The sequence below is a fragment of the Schistocerca cancellata genome, chromosome 10 (genome assembly GCF_023864275.1).
Source record: "Schistocerca cancellata isolate TAMUIC-IGC-003103 chromosome 10, iqSchCanc2.1, whole genome shotgun sequence".
NCBI lineage: Eukaryota > Metazoa > Arthropoda > Insecta > Orthoptera > Acrididae > Schistocerca > Schistocerca cancellata.
In genome coordinates, this window is record NC_064635.1 from 64,216,867 (window position 1) to 64,229,890 (window position 13,024).

The 13,024-nt window shown below is 43.9% G+C and overlaps 1 protein-coding gene and 1 pseudogene across 1 annotated transcript in view; both read left to right on the plus strand.

The window, feature by feature from the left end:
* Positions 1-13,024, plus strand: part of LOC126106112 (trichohyalin-like) — a 134,881-nt gene that overhangs the window by 33,902 nt on the left and 87,955 nt on the right. The window lies entirely within an intron of this gene.
* Positions 4,968-5,086, plus strand: LOC126107216 (5S ribosomal RNA; annotated as a pseudogene).

The window sequence follows — 13,024 nt, forward strand, 5'->3', positions numbered from 1 at the left end:
GGATGAGGTATCGAATATATTGCTTCCCCCTACTTATACCTCCCGAGGAGATCTCGAATGTAAAATTAGAGAGATTCGAGCGCGCACGGAGGCTTTCCGGCAGTCGTTCTTCCAGCGAACCATACGCGAGTGGAACAGGAAAGGGAGGTAATGACAGTGGCACGTAAAGTGCCCTCCGGCACAAACCGTTGGGTGGCTTGCGGAGTATAAATGTAGATGTAGATGTAGATGTATGTAAAAAGTATAGATTTCAAAAAGAAATGGTTCAAATGGCTCTGAGCACTATGGGACTCAACTGCTGTGATCATAAGTCCCCTAGAACTTAGAACTAGTTAAACCTAACTAACCTAAGGACATCACACACATCCATGCCCGAGGCAGGATTCGAACCTGCGACCGTAGTGGTCGTGCGGTTCCAGACTGTAGCGCCTTTAACCGCTCGGCCACTCCGGCCGGCATAGATTTCAGTGTCCATATTTACTGGACTTTTTTTTTTTTTGTTTTGGCCCGTAGTAGCTCCTCCAAAAATACATGGAAACGAAAGGGCTGCAGGAATTCAGATGTGTTTTATAGTGGCAAAGGTGAACAAGTGCTCGTAACTCTTAAGGTAAGCATTTTAGAGCCCATGTTTGTCCATCTGAAAGTTTCCTACCCCACTATCTTATCAATAACAGTACCTGTAGATCTAGTCCTCTGTCGGAAGTATCAGAGCGAGTTTCCTTTATGATTTCGACTCGGTTGTTCCCTGTATACGGTCCCCTACCTCATTGTGATAACTTTATCCTTCTCCATCATTCTAGGAAGTTTGTAACTCTTTGACGGAATCACCCTGTATTATCGAGTCCCCACACTAACTGCTACAGGCTGTTGCACAAGCCCTGCCTGCCATTGTCTCCGCGTTAAACATTAAAGCAGCGTAGCCTGCCACAAGAGTGCACGCGTTCTAAAGCGCAGTGGTCAAAGCAGGTTAGCTTGTGTTTCCGCTAGGCTGGCAAGCTTCACGGGACCCGTCCAGCCTGTCAATCCAGCGTGACTACAAAACTGCCAGGTATATACGGGTTGTTCAAAAAGTCTCTCCGCAGTGCCGTATGACTGTTAGCCATGCGTGCCGTATGCCGCAGTGAATATACCGAAATGAAACTCAGTGAAATACAAGTTATTAAGCCGCCCGCGGTGGTCTAGCGGTTCTAGGCGCTCAGTCCGGAACCGCGGGACTGCTACGGTCGCAGGTTCGAATCCTGCCTCGGGCATGGATGTGTGTGATGTTCTTAGGTTAGTTAGGTTTAAGTAGTTCTAAGTTCTAGGGGACTGATGACCACAGATGTTAAGTCCCATAGTGCTCAGAGCCATTTGAACAAGTTATTAATTCATTGAACACTCATTATACTTACAGATTTTCACATTAAATGTTGAAAGTGTCCCCCCTGTGTTTGAATACACTATTCAATTAGTCTAATCATGGTTCCAAACACAAGCTGTAGCATTTCTTCTGTAAGACAAGCAGTGAAAGTTGATATTGCAGTTTTCAAGTCATCGATGGATTTTGGACGGTTTTTATAGACAGTTGCTTTCGCTGCTCCCCAGAAGAAAAAGTCAGGTGGTGTTAGGTCAGGCGATCGCAGAGGCCAAAGCCCCTGTGAAATTATGCGATCACCAAAAACATCAGCAAGCAGTGACACTGAAACGCGAGCTGTGTGCGCGGTTGCACCATCTTGTTGAAAATAACCGTTCAGTATTTCACTTAACACAAGTTCTCCTATGAATGGGAACAGAATATCACTGCAGTATCTTTGGGCGTTTATTGTTTCGTTGAAAAATATGGGACCCACAATCCGACATCTAGAAATCACAATCCAAACTCCTATTTTTACAGAATGCAGTGGTTCCTGATGAATACACAAAGGATTTGCACTACTCCACATACGAGAATTTTGCGAGTTCATGTACTCGGATAGGTGAAACCATGCCTCATCAGTGAAAAACGAAAGGAGACGCTGCAGGCGATGTCGTGCCGTTAGCAAAGGCATTCGCGTCGGTCGTCTGCTGCCATAGCCCATTGACGCCAAATTTCGCTGCATTACCCTGACGGATACGTTCGTCGTACTTCCCACATTGCTTTCTGCAGTTATTTCACGCAGTCTTGCTTGTCTGTTAGCACTGACAACTCTACGCAAGCGCCACTGCTCTCGGTCGTTAAGTGAAGTCCATCGGCCACTGCATTGTCCGTGGTGACAGATTGTGTCTAAACTTTGGTATTCTCGACAAACTGTTCACACTGTCGATCTCGCAATGTTGAATTCCATAACGATTTCCGAAATGGAATGTCCAATGCGCCTAGCTCAAACCACTATTCCACGCTCAAAGCCGGTTAATTCCCGTCGTGCTGTCGTAATCACGTCGGAAACCTTTTAACATAATTCGTCTGAGTACAAGTGACAACACAGGCAACGCACAGCCCTTTTATACCTGATGTACGCGATACTATCACCTTGTGTATATGTGCATGTCGCTGTCTCATGACTTCCGTCACCTCATTGTATATTGGTGATCAATGCGCTGTTCCGGGAGAAAATGATGATGATGAAGTCTCATACTCCGTAACAGAGCGTAGGGGACGATGTGGGAAAGCCGCAATGCCGTACTAGGCAAGGTCCTAGTGGAGGTGGTTTCCATTCCCTTACTGCGACCGTAAAGGGGATGAATGATGATGATGATGACGACAAAACAACACCCAGTCATCTCGAGGCAGGTGAAAATCCCTGACCCCGCCTGCGAATCGAACACGGGACCCCGTGCTCGGGAAGCGAGAACGCTACCGCGAGACTACGAGCTGCGGACCGGGAGAAAATAAGACAAAAATATCAAATTTTAAAAAAGCTGTATGCGTCACCAAAATTTTAGCTCATGTTCAAAGTGAATACTATTCTTGTTAGAAAATAACTCATATATTTATTTAGAAAAATCAATGACAGAACCCAAAACTTACGAAAACTGCCATTGTATTGTGGAAGTATAGGTGGTTGCCGAATGTAGGCCCAGCGCTACAGCCGCCCGGAGTGGCTGAGCGGTTCTAGCCGCTACAGTCTGGAACCGCGCGACCGCTATGGTGACAGGTTCGTTCCTGCCTCGGGCATTGATGTGGGTGATGTCCTTAGGTTAATTAGGTTTACGTAGTTCTGAGTTTTAGGGGACTGATGACCGCTGAAGTTAAGTCCCATAGTGCTTAGAGCCATTTGAACCATTTGAACTTAACATCTGAGGTCATCAGTCCCCTAGACTTAGAACTACTTCAACTTAACTACCCTAAGGACATCACACACATTCATGGCCGAGGCAGCATTCGAACCTGCGACCGTTGCAGCAGCGCGGTTTCAAACTGAAGCGCCTAGAACCGTTCGGCCACAGCCGCCGGCTGTAGTGTTGTAATGCAATAAGCAATCGCTTGTTCGATGCAGCTGGGTATGTCACCATATTACAGTATATTATAAACATATCCTAGTCCAAAGTTACTGAAAACATACAGATCTTTCTATCTCGAACCCATGCTGACACTGCGATAAACGGTTTTCTTACAGCAGATACTGCCACTTCCTAGGAACATGCAGGAACAGAAAAGTATGTGCAACAATCAGATACAGCGATTTTAATTTATCCTCTGAAACAGAAAAACTTAAAATTTTGATATAGCAGATGTACCTTAGAACTGAGGGCGACAAGGTCAGAGCACTCTTAACTTAGTATTTTTTTTACAGTAGCGATCGAGAAACTAGCTGCAGAAAATGAAACACAATAAATAAAATATAAAGAATAAAAGTACATCTAGACTTTCTTTTTCCAAAATAAATATTTTATCAGCCACTGGCCCATAAGTACAGTTCTCCTTCGAAAATGATGAAGAAAGATATTGAAAACTGGCGCAAATTGATCATCCGTTCTCTCTTCAGTTATCTTTAAATCTAAATTGCAAGAATAAAACTGTAGTTAGTCTCTTTGTGCGCTGTTCGATAATATAAAGCTAAATCAACACGTATTTGAAGTTCTGTTGTGTCTATCGCATATTTCACTTCAGAGTAATATGTACATGATAAGAAAGATTAGCTGATGTATGCGGAGACTAATTCCTCTATCCGTACGTGACACGGACTGATTAATTATGAAACATCGATCACCCAGAATGGTTTACAGAGTACATAACTGTATGAGAAAACTGACTCTCAGATCGAGGCAAGCACTTTGATCGCATTCAGAGCAGGCGGGCTCGTACACAGGATTTTCCTAAATCCTTTGCGAGGCAGTTGCTGGGACAGGTCCATCACTGGTCCAGTTACTAGCGGATCTACGTGTAATCGAAGGGTGCGTCTCCCATTATTTGGGCGAAGACGGAAAAATAAACTCCGTCCTTCCACCTTTTCATTTGTAGCAATGTGCCTCGTATAACAGCTAACAAAACCGATTGGTCAAATTAGACTTAAATATGTTAACGACCGTGTAATCAAACTGAGAGTTAAGGTCATGTTATAGTGAATGAAATGAGTGTGTTCGTCAACAGCGAAAAAAATTGTGTAGGCCCCTTAGTGTTTTAGAGTCATATATATCTTCGAGACAGTGGCTGCCATTGCTGTATTGAATCTTGACGACTATGGACCACCGTTACTTGTTTCTTATTTCTGGTGTTCCTTTCTTCTTACCAGTACTTTTTCAGTCTTTAAGTCTGTTCCTCGGTGAATATTTTTATGTATTTAGTATTTTTCTTTTTCTTGAAAAACGTCGGAGTTTTTAAATTAGTTTCTAACCTTTTTCCTTGTTCTGGATATCTAAAAGAGAAACATTCATTTCTTCTTTGAGGTTCATTGATTGAGAGTCTTTCTTTTTTTTTACTGGAATATTTGTTTAGGTATCATGTTTCCCTCATTTTTTATTCGTCAAAGGAAACTCTCCGAATATTGTCTGACACTTTGTGGGGTTTTGCCAACGGCCTTGCCGCAGTGGTAACACCGGTTCCCGTCAGATCACCGAAGTTAAGCGGTGTCGGGCTGGGCTAGCACTTGGATGGGTCACCGTCTGGCTTTGCCGAGCGCTGTTGGCAAGCGGGGTGCACTCAGCCCTTGTGAGGCAAACTGAGGAGCTACTTGACTGAAAAGTAGCGGCTCCGGTCTCGTAAACTGACATATGGCCGGGAGAGCGGTGTGCTGACCACATGCCACTGCATCTCCGCATCCAGTGACGCCTGTGGGTGAGGATGACACGGCGGCCGGTCGGTACCGTTGGGCCTGCCGAGGCCTGTTCGGACGGACTTTTTTTGTGGGCTTTTGCTACTGAGTTCGTTGTCGCTCCTTAGCAAGTGTTGCCCATCGTCATCAGAGTACGGATCAAGAATTTTTCGAAGGATTCTTCTGTATTATCTCCATTTGTCCTACTCTCAGTAACGTAATATGCTCTGTTGGTTTGACTCCTCGAGGTCTTATTACAATGGTATAACATTTAGTTACAGAAGCCTTTGCAGAGTAGGCATTCAGTCATAGATTTTTAGTCCGTGGTACCATTTGTTTCTTTATGCAGTCCTTTGATCTAAGTGACATCTCTTATATCTTTGATTTTTTTGAACTTTTTTGAGCCTCTCAAAGTCTGTTTATAATTATTTTGAGACACCCAGTGTGTTACTTATTTATTTCTACTTGAAAGCCGTTATTTTTAGCTTTGTTTCCTAACAGTTTTTCTATATAATTTCTCAGAAATATGGCTGAAAAAAATGGTTCAAATGGCTCTGAGCACTATGGGACTCAACATCTATGGTCATCAGTCCCCTAGAACTTAGAACTACTTAAATCTAACTAACCTAAAGACAGCACACAACACCCAGCCATCACGAGGCAGAGAAAATCCCTGACCCCGCCGGGAATCGAACCCGGGAACCCGGGCGTGGGAAGCGAGAACGCTACCGCATGACCACGAGATGCGGGCAAATATGGCTGAATTTGTGTATCTGGTAAATATCGCTAGGTCACTAGCGAAAGAGAAACTGTTGGTTTTGACTCTTTTATCTTTTAGTCCGAGTTTTACATTATTTATCTCTGTCTTTGGTAGTGGTTCTTACCACTCTCGGGTGACTTTTATTTTTTTAAGCCACACGTAAAAAACGCAGGTGACGTTTCGTCTTCCTGCCTAACACCTGTCATTGTTTCGAATGATTCGGAAATCTTTGCGAGAAATTTCAGTTAAGATTTCCTGTTTGTGAAGGATTCCTTAACCAAATAATTAACTTCGTCATCGATACCGAATTCATGGAGTGTGGGAGTGGGGTTTATTTGTCAGTGGAATTATTTGCTGTCGTAGAAGTATTGGTTACCGTCACTCACTTTCGATGTAACGCTCCAAAATTAATCCATTTGCATCCCAGAAGAAAATAAGCATGACTTTTCCAGCAGACGGTTGAGTGCGGAATTCTTTTGGTTTCGGCAATGAGCTGTGGCGCCATTCCTTGCTTGACCTTTCCGTTTCTTGTTGGCGATAATGGAACCGAGCCTCATCGCCTGTAACAATTTTTCTCAAAAATGCACTTCACCTACGACTTGGAAACGATGCAAAAGTTCTTCATAGGCATCTTGCAGACATCTTATTGAAGTGCAATAGGTTGTGAATAATATTGTGTGCTGAACCAATACCACTCTTCAAATTTGCGGGTATTTTGTTCAGAGGTTCGGTCTGTTCTCCTTTAGAAGCTCCTCCACTAAAGCAATGTTCTCGCCTATCACTACGTGGTGAGCTTGTCCTGGTCTTGACAGACACTACACTGCATTTAAAGTTTGTACACCGCTCGTACACGTGCTGCAACGATAAACACGAATCACCGTGCTGCGCTGTAATTCTGCGATGAATTTCGATTGGTTTGACACCTTCACTGCACAAAAAACGCATCGCATATCGCTGCTCAGTCAGTGTGTGTTGACAGCGGGTCGGCCATCTTGTTGCCTTCTCCCGTGCTGTATCTTCACTCTGCCACCTGTCGATCACTTTGTGAACCTCAAGGAACCTGGTAAATACATCACAAAACTTTTCGAAATTTCATGGAACCTTTAAGGTCCTCATTTGAATCACCCTCATATGCCCCAGTCGAACATCCATCCAGGAACCCTAGCCAAATGTTCAGACCGCATTGTTTCTGAAACACTTGGGAGTGCACAGCAAGTGGATTTTCATTGGTCCACACATAAGTTGTAGGAACAGAGAACACCTTAGCTGGTGAACTTGACTTCATCCGTGAAAAGGATCCGCCATGGGGAGCTGGGCTCATCCAAACAACAGTGCAAGAACCACTTGCAAAAGTGGGCTTGTGACGAAAAATCGTAACGGAAGGTCGGAGTGTAGCTGCTGCTCATGCAGATCATGCCAGACAGACATTTTGCTGATCCACATTCAGCCTGCCTACCACGTTTCTGGTACTTGTTGTCACATCGTTTTCCACTACATGGAGTACAATGCGGTGTGATGCAGCTGTGGGCGCACCACAGTCGGCCCTGCTGGTGGTGAATCTACACTCCTGGAAATGGAAAAAAGAACACATTGACACCGGTGTGTCAGACCCACCATACTTGCTCCGGACACTGCGAGAGGGCTGTACAAGCAATGATCACACGCACGGCACAGCGGACACACCAGGAACCGCGGTGTTGGCCGTCGAATGGCGCTAGCTGCGCAGCATTTGTGCACCGCCGCCGTCAGTGTCAGCCAGTTTGCCGTGGCATACGGAGCTCCATCGCAGTCTTTAACACTGGTAGCAAGCCGCGACAGCGTGGACGTGAACCGTATGTGCAGTTGACGGACTTTGAGCGAGGGCGTATAGTGGGCATGCGGGAGGCCGGGTGGACGTACCGCCGAATTGCTCAACACGTGGGGCGTGAGGTCTCCACAGTACATCGATGTTGTCGCCAGTGGTCGGCGGAAGGTGCACGTGCCCGTCGACCTGGAACCGGACCGCAGCGACGCACGAATGCACGCCAAGACCGTAGGATCCTACGCAGTGCCGTAGGGGACCGCACCGCCACTTCCCAGCAAATTAGGGACACTGTTGCTCCTGGGGTATCGGCGAGGACCATTCGCAACCGTCTCCATGAAGCTGGGCTACGGTCCCGCACACCGTTAGGCCGTCTTCCGCTCACGCCCCAACATCGTGCAGCCCGCCTCCAGTGGTGTCGCGACAGGCGTGAATGGAGGGACGAATGGAGACGTGTCGTCTTCAGCGATGAGAGTCGCTTCTGCCTTGGTGCCAATGATGGTCGTATGCCTGTTCGGCGCCGTGCAGGTGAGCGCCACAATCAGGACTGCATACGACCGAGGCACACAGGGCCAACACTCGGCATCATGGTGTGGGGAGCGATCTCCTACACTGGCCGTACACCACTGGTGATCGTCGAGGGGACACTGAATAGTGCACGGTACATCCAAACCGTCATCGAACCCATCGTTCTACCATTCCTAGACCGGCAAGGGAACTTGCTGTTCCAACAGGACAATGCACGTCCGCATGTATCCCGTGCCACCCAACGTGCTCTAGAAGGTGTAAGTCAACTACCCTGGCCAGCAAGATCTCCGGATCTGTCCCCCATTGAGCATGTTTGGGACTGGATGAAGCGTCGTCTCACGCGGTCTGCACGTCCAGCACGAACGCTGGTCCAACTGAGGCGCCAGGTGGAAGTGGCATGGCAAGCCGTTCCACAGGACTACATCCAGCATCTCTACGATCGTCTCCATGGGAGAATAGCAGCCTGCATTGCTGCGAAAGGTGGATATACACTGTACTAGTGCCGACATTGTGCATGCTCTGTTGCCTGTGTCTATGTGCCTGTGGTTCTGTCAGTGTGATCATGTGATGTATCTGACCCCAGGAATGTGTCAATAAAGTTTCCCCTTCCTGGGACAATGAATTCACGGTGTTCTTATTTCAATTTCCAGGAGTGTATCTGTCTCAGAGACTCCCTGGCAGTGCTCTGGAAGCAGAGAGGGAGAGCGAAGGTGTGTGCCAGTGTGGAAAATGCTCCGTGTACAACTGACGAGCTTAGCCGCACAATACATCATGTCGGCATATTCTGCAAACGTGTGGTTCACCATAGTCAACAGCATCACACTAAAATTCTTGCATTCTCAACTGTAGTGAATGATTAGCGTTGTACAGTAATAACGAAATACAAGAAGTTCCGTTATCCAACAATAAGGTAAAAAAGAGAATTGAAGACATGTCTTCCAGTATTGAAGAAACGGGTATTACGACTACAAGAGTGCGCTTATTTCGCTCTTCAAATAGACGAGAGTACAGATCTCACAAATACGGCGCTATTGCTCGTTTTTTCGTTTTGTATATCAACAGAAAATATTTTCAATGTTATTGACCTTTACTTGTTAATAGTGGGTATTGCTCGGAAAAAATGTGTTGGTATTTGTATAGATGGGGCCAAAGCAATGTATGATCATTTAACTAGTGCTGCTATATCTAGCTGGGACCCTTTTGGGATACTCTGAGATGGTGGTGTAGAAATTAAGAAAAAACTTTATTTAATATAATTAATTTTCATTTAGAACACAATTACGTGGGACTTGTTGCGGCAGAAGTTGCTGGTACACCATGTTTCTCGGAAGATTTCACGTTTTCAAGCAAGTCTTTCTTCCTTTTATGTGTTGATAAAACTCCACGCAAGTCAGCTTGTAGTTAAACTGGCACTTAAGATTGATTCCACAGTCCCACGCAGCAGCTGATTTCTTTTTCATCAGTCCACTGGGCCGACATCAGCGAAAATTATCTTTCTATAGTGGCGTTGTGTGCGGTAATAGAAAATAAGAACTCGCACAATTTCAGCAGTTGGCATTTGTGTTTAGGATTTTAGGTTTCCTTAAGAAAGTAAATCCACCTTTCTTCCACAGATCGTTTAGACTTCCACTCTTCTGAGTCACGCTTAATTTCTAAAAAGCCCTTCAGATACATATATTCCGGGAAACAAGATATCTTCACACCCGTTTTAGTCAGTTATACAATAGTTTTTTGAATCATCAACCAGTTTAGGGTTTCAGATGGCGTCATCCAATCAAATACTTGATATTTATTAAAAAAAATAGCCCATTTCTCTAAGCAGTCAAATGCTCTGGTGGAAAAAGCCATTTTCTGGTCTTCAAATTTCGAATTCAAAAGTAATTATTTCTTCATTAGGGTTCTGATTCATTAGTTTGTTGAAATTCATCTTTGTTTGCATGCCAGTGAAATTGTCAGTCTTCCTTCCACTGAGACATCTTTGAGTGTCGATTAATATATTTCTTATTTCAATTATTGAGACGTTATTCTTCTCGACGATTTTTATATTTTTTCTCGCAGAGCTAAGTTTCACTGCAGAAACATGTAAATTTCAGTGATCGGACTACTGAAAAAATTTCAAATTATTTTAGCTGGCTTGCCTTCGGCGTCATAAAATTGTTTATTCTAATCCAAAGATTAAGAATTCTCTCAACTATGGGCATTAATGACAGCCATCTTGTTTTTGAGTGCGAGGTGAGATGACTGACATCAACGTATAAGCAGAACGCTTTCAGCTTCTCTGTCCTTACCGTGTATATTTAAAAATAATTAAATATTTTCATGACAATTATTTCAGTGTTGACAGCTAATACTCCAGCAGCTCTTGATATGGTGTTGTGAAGAATATGGGCAGGGCATCCAATTCCTTCTACAGTTTTGTCTAGTTCTTCTTTAATCTGGTGAAACACATTCCGCTGGCCGCCTCGATGAAGCCGTCCGAAACTGATATTGGTATTGTCTCCACAACCAGCGATTAATTTGTCTAATAGAATTCGCAGTATTTCTTGAATCATGGCGCCATATCTAGAAGGTGCCTGCATCGTCGATACAGGATACGCAACATGCAACACCATCTATGAGACGACGTTGTCAACATAAACCCGTTGACATAAATATAACCAATTGAGGCTGCATTTATATGCTGCGCTAACGGATGGCATTACTTCAGTTGTTGAGTCAATCTCGTAACAGGATTTCGAAAAATCGGGACAATGCTGGATCCTGTCGGGATGTCGGGACAGGAAGGTCCATAACGCTGACGGTCCCGATATATCGGAAGGGATGGCAATCCTACGCTTAGCTGCACTGGCAGCAAAAATGATAAAGTTGCGCCTGATTGTCAAAGCACACACCATGTAGCACACCGAGAGGCACTGGCTTCTGAGGATATACCCGAAATTCTTCATGTAGTTTTGACAGATGGTCTAAAGATTACAAACGTCACCACAGTAAGGGTTCTAAACTCACGTTCAATTCAAGCTGTTAAAAGTTAGCTTCTTCATACTCACGTAAGACAGCTGTCCCAGGGTAATATTTTAAACCGATTACTAGAAATGAGGTCCGAGGATTTTATTTTTCTCAGTGACAAAAACAATGACATGAAACTTTTTATCCCCGATGATCAGTGGTTATCAAGGTTGGCCTGCTTAACTGATATCTCTGACAGACTTCACATACTGAAAATGGGCCTACAAAACTAGGCACAAAAGCTTTCTTAGCCGGTAAAAGAATTTCGTCATTCCATAGAAAGTTGACTTTGTTTAGTTCTGAAGTGCTAAACAATAACATTTTCGCATTCCCTATTCTTATATCATTTTTGTAAGACAATGAACTTTCTCCCATGCAAGATTTAGTTCAAGAGATTATTATACATTTAAAGGCCCTTCACAAAGGATGAGATTTTCACGCTGCAGAGGAGTGTGCGCTGATATGAAACTTCCTGGCAGAATAAAACTGTGTGCCGGACCAAGACTCGAACTCGGGATCTTCAGAGAGGTTTTGAAAAGTGCTGTCCAGATGATTACACAGAATATGACTGTATAAGAAATCCATTTTCAGGAAAAGTACCCGAAGAAGTAATCACGAAAGAAACTTTTATCGTCGTGACTAGCGACAGTTGAATGGAAGGTGGTTTCAAAAAGAAAATTCTGCTCTCTTTTTGGATGTGGACAAAAACAGAATACCATTCTCTTTTCAAACGAATAATCCAATTTTTGGTGCCGTTTGTTGCTAGGTACATGTGCGAGATGAGGATCGTATGACTTCTTATACATTAATTACAAAAACAGATTTAGTACTGAAGAAGACTTGGGAGTTAAATTGAGCTGAATCGAACCAGACTTTGAAGTCCAATTAAAAATAAACGACAGCGTGCTTCCAACTGAAACCTGTAGATGTTCTTTCATCAGAATCTAAATTTGAAATCTGACTAATTACAGATTTTTAAGTTCGATGTAACGGTGACAATAGATTCGATTTGACTTTCTTTCGTTTTTTTTTTTTGTCTCTAAATTACTATACTACACAGTTTAATGCTCTGTTGCACATCTGGTTCAAATTTTTTGTAATGTACAAATTTAATAAACATTGTAGATGTCATTCCCTTCTTATTCAGTGAATAGTTATATCACAACCAGGATAATGTAATTTCATATTATTTGCTACAAATAAGTACCAAATAAAGGACTGTGTAAAAAAATGCTTCCATGAAACGTTATTACTTGTGTGTGTCAGATTCCTACCGTACATAATACCTGACTGGTACGACGCAAAAACCGTATGTGTGTTGTCAGAACTGAGCAATATGGCGAAAAGTATTGCGCCCCCTCCCCCTACCGTTCCTTCCCCGGCGGCAATCATCACTCAACCTCTCCCCCTCTTCCCAAACAAAGCAGGTTTAGTTAAAGAGTGAACAAGTTGTAGACGTACACCCAAATTTCTAAAAATGTCAAATGTTACACGTGACAAAAAGTTTGAGAACCCTGTCCAAAAGTGTGTTCGAACCTTCGACTGGCAACCTGGTTACATCGTAGAATCCTCGCTTGCTAACTGCTTGGCTTCATTTCCTCGCTGAAGAAAAGTTTTCAACACAGATGCATGCTGTATGAGCATTTCTGTGATGCATGAAATACATAAAACTGGAATAAAATCGATAGCGCTCGAGACATAGTGTCTGGATCACAGGTT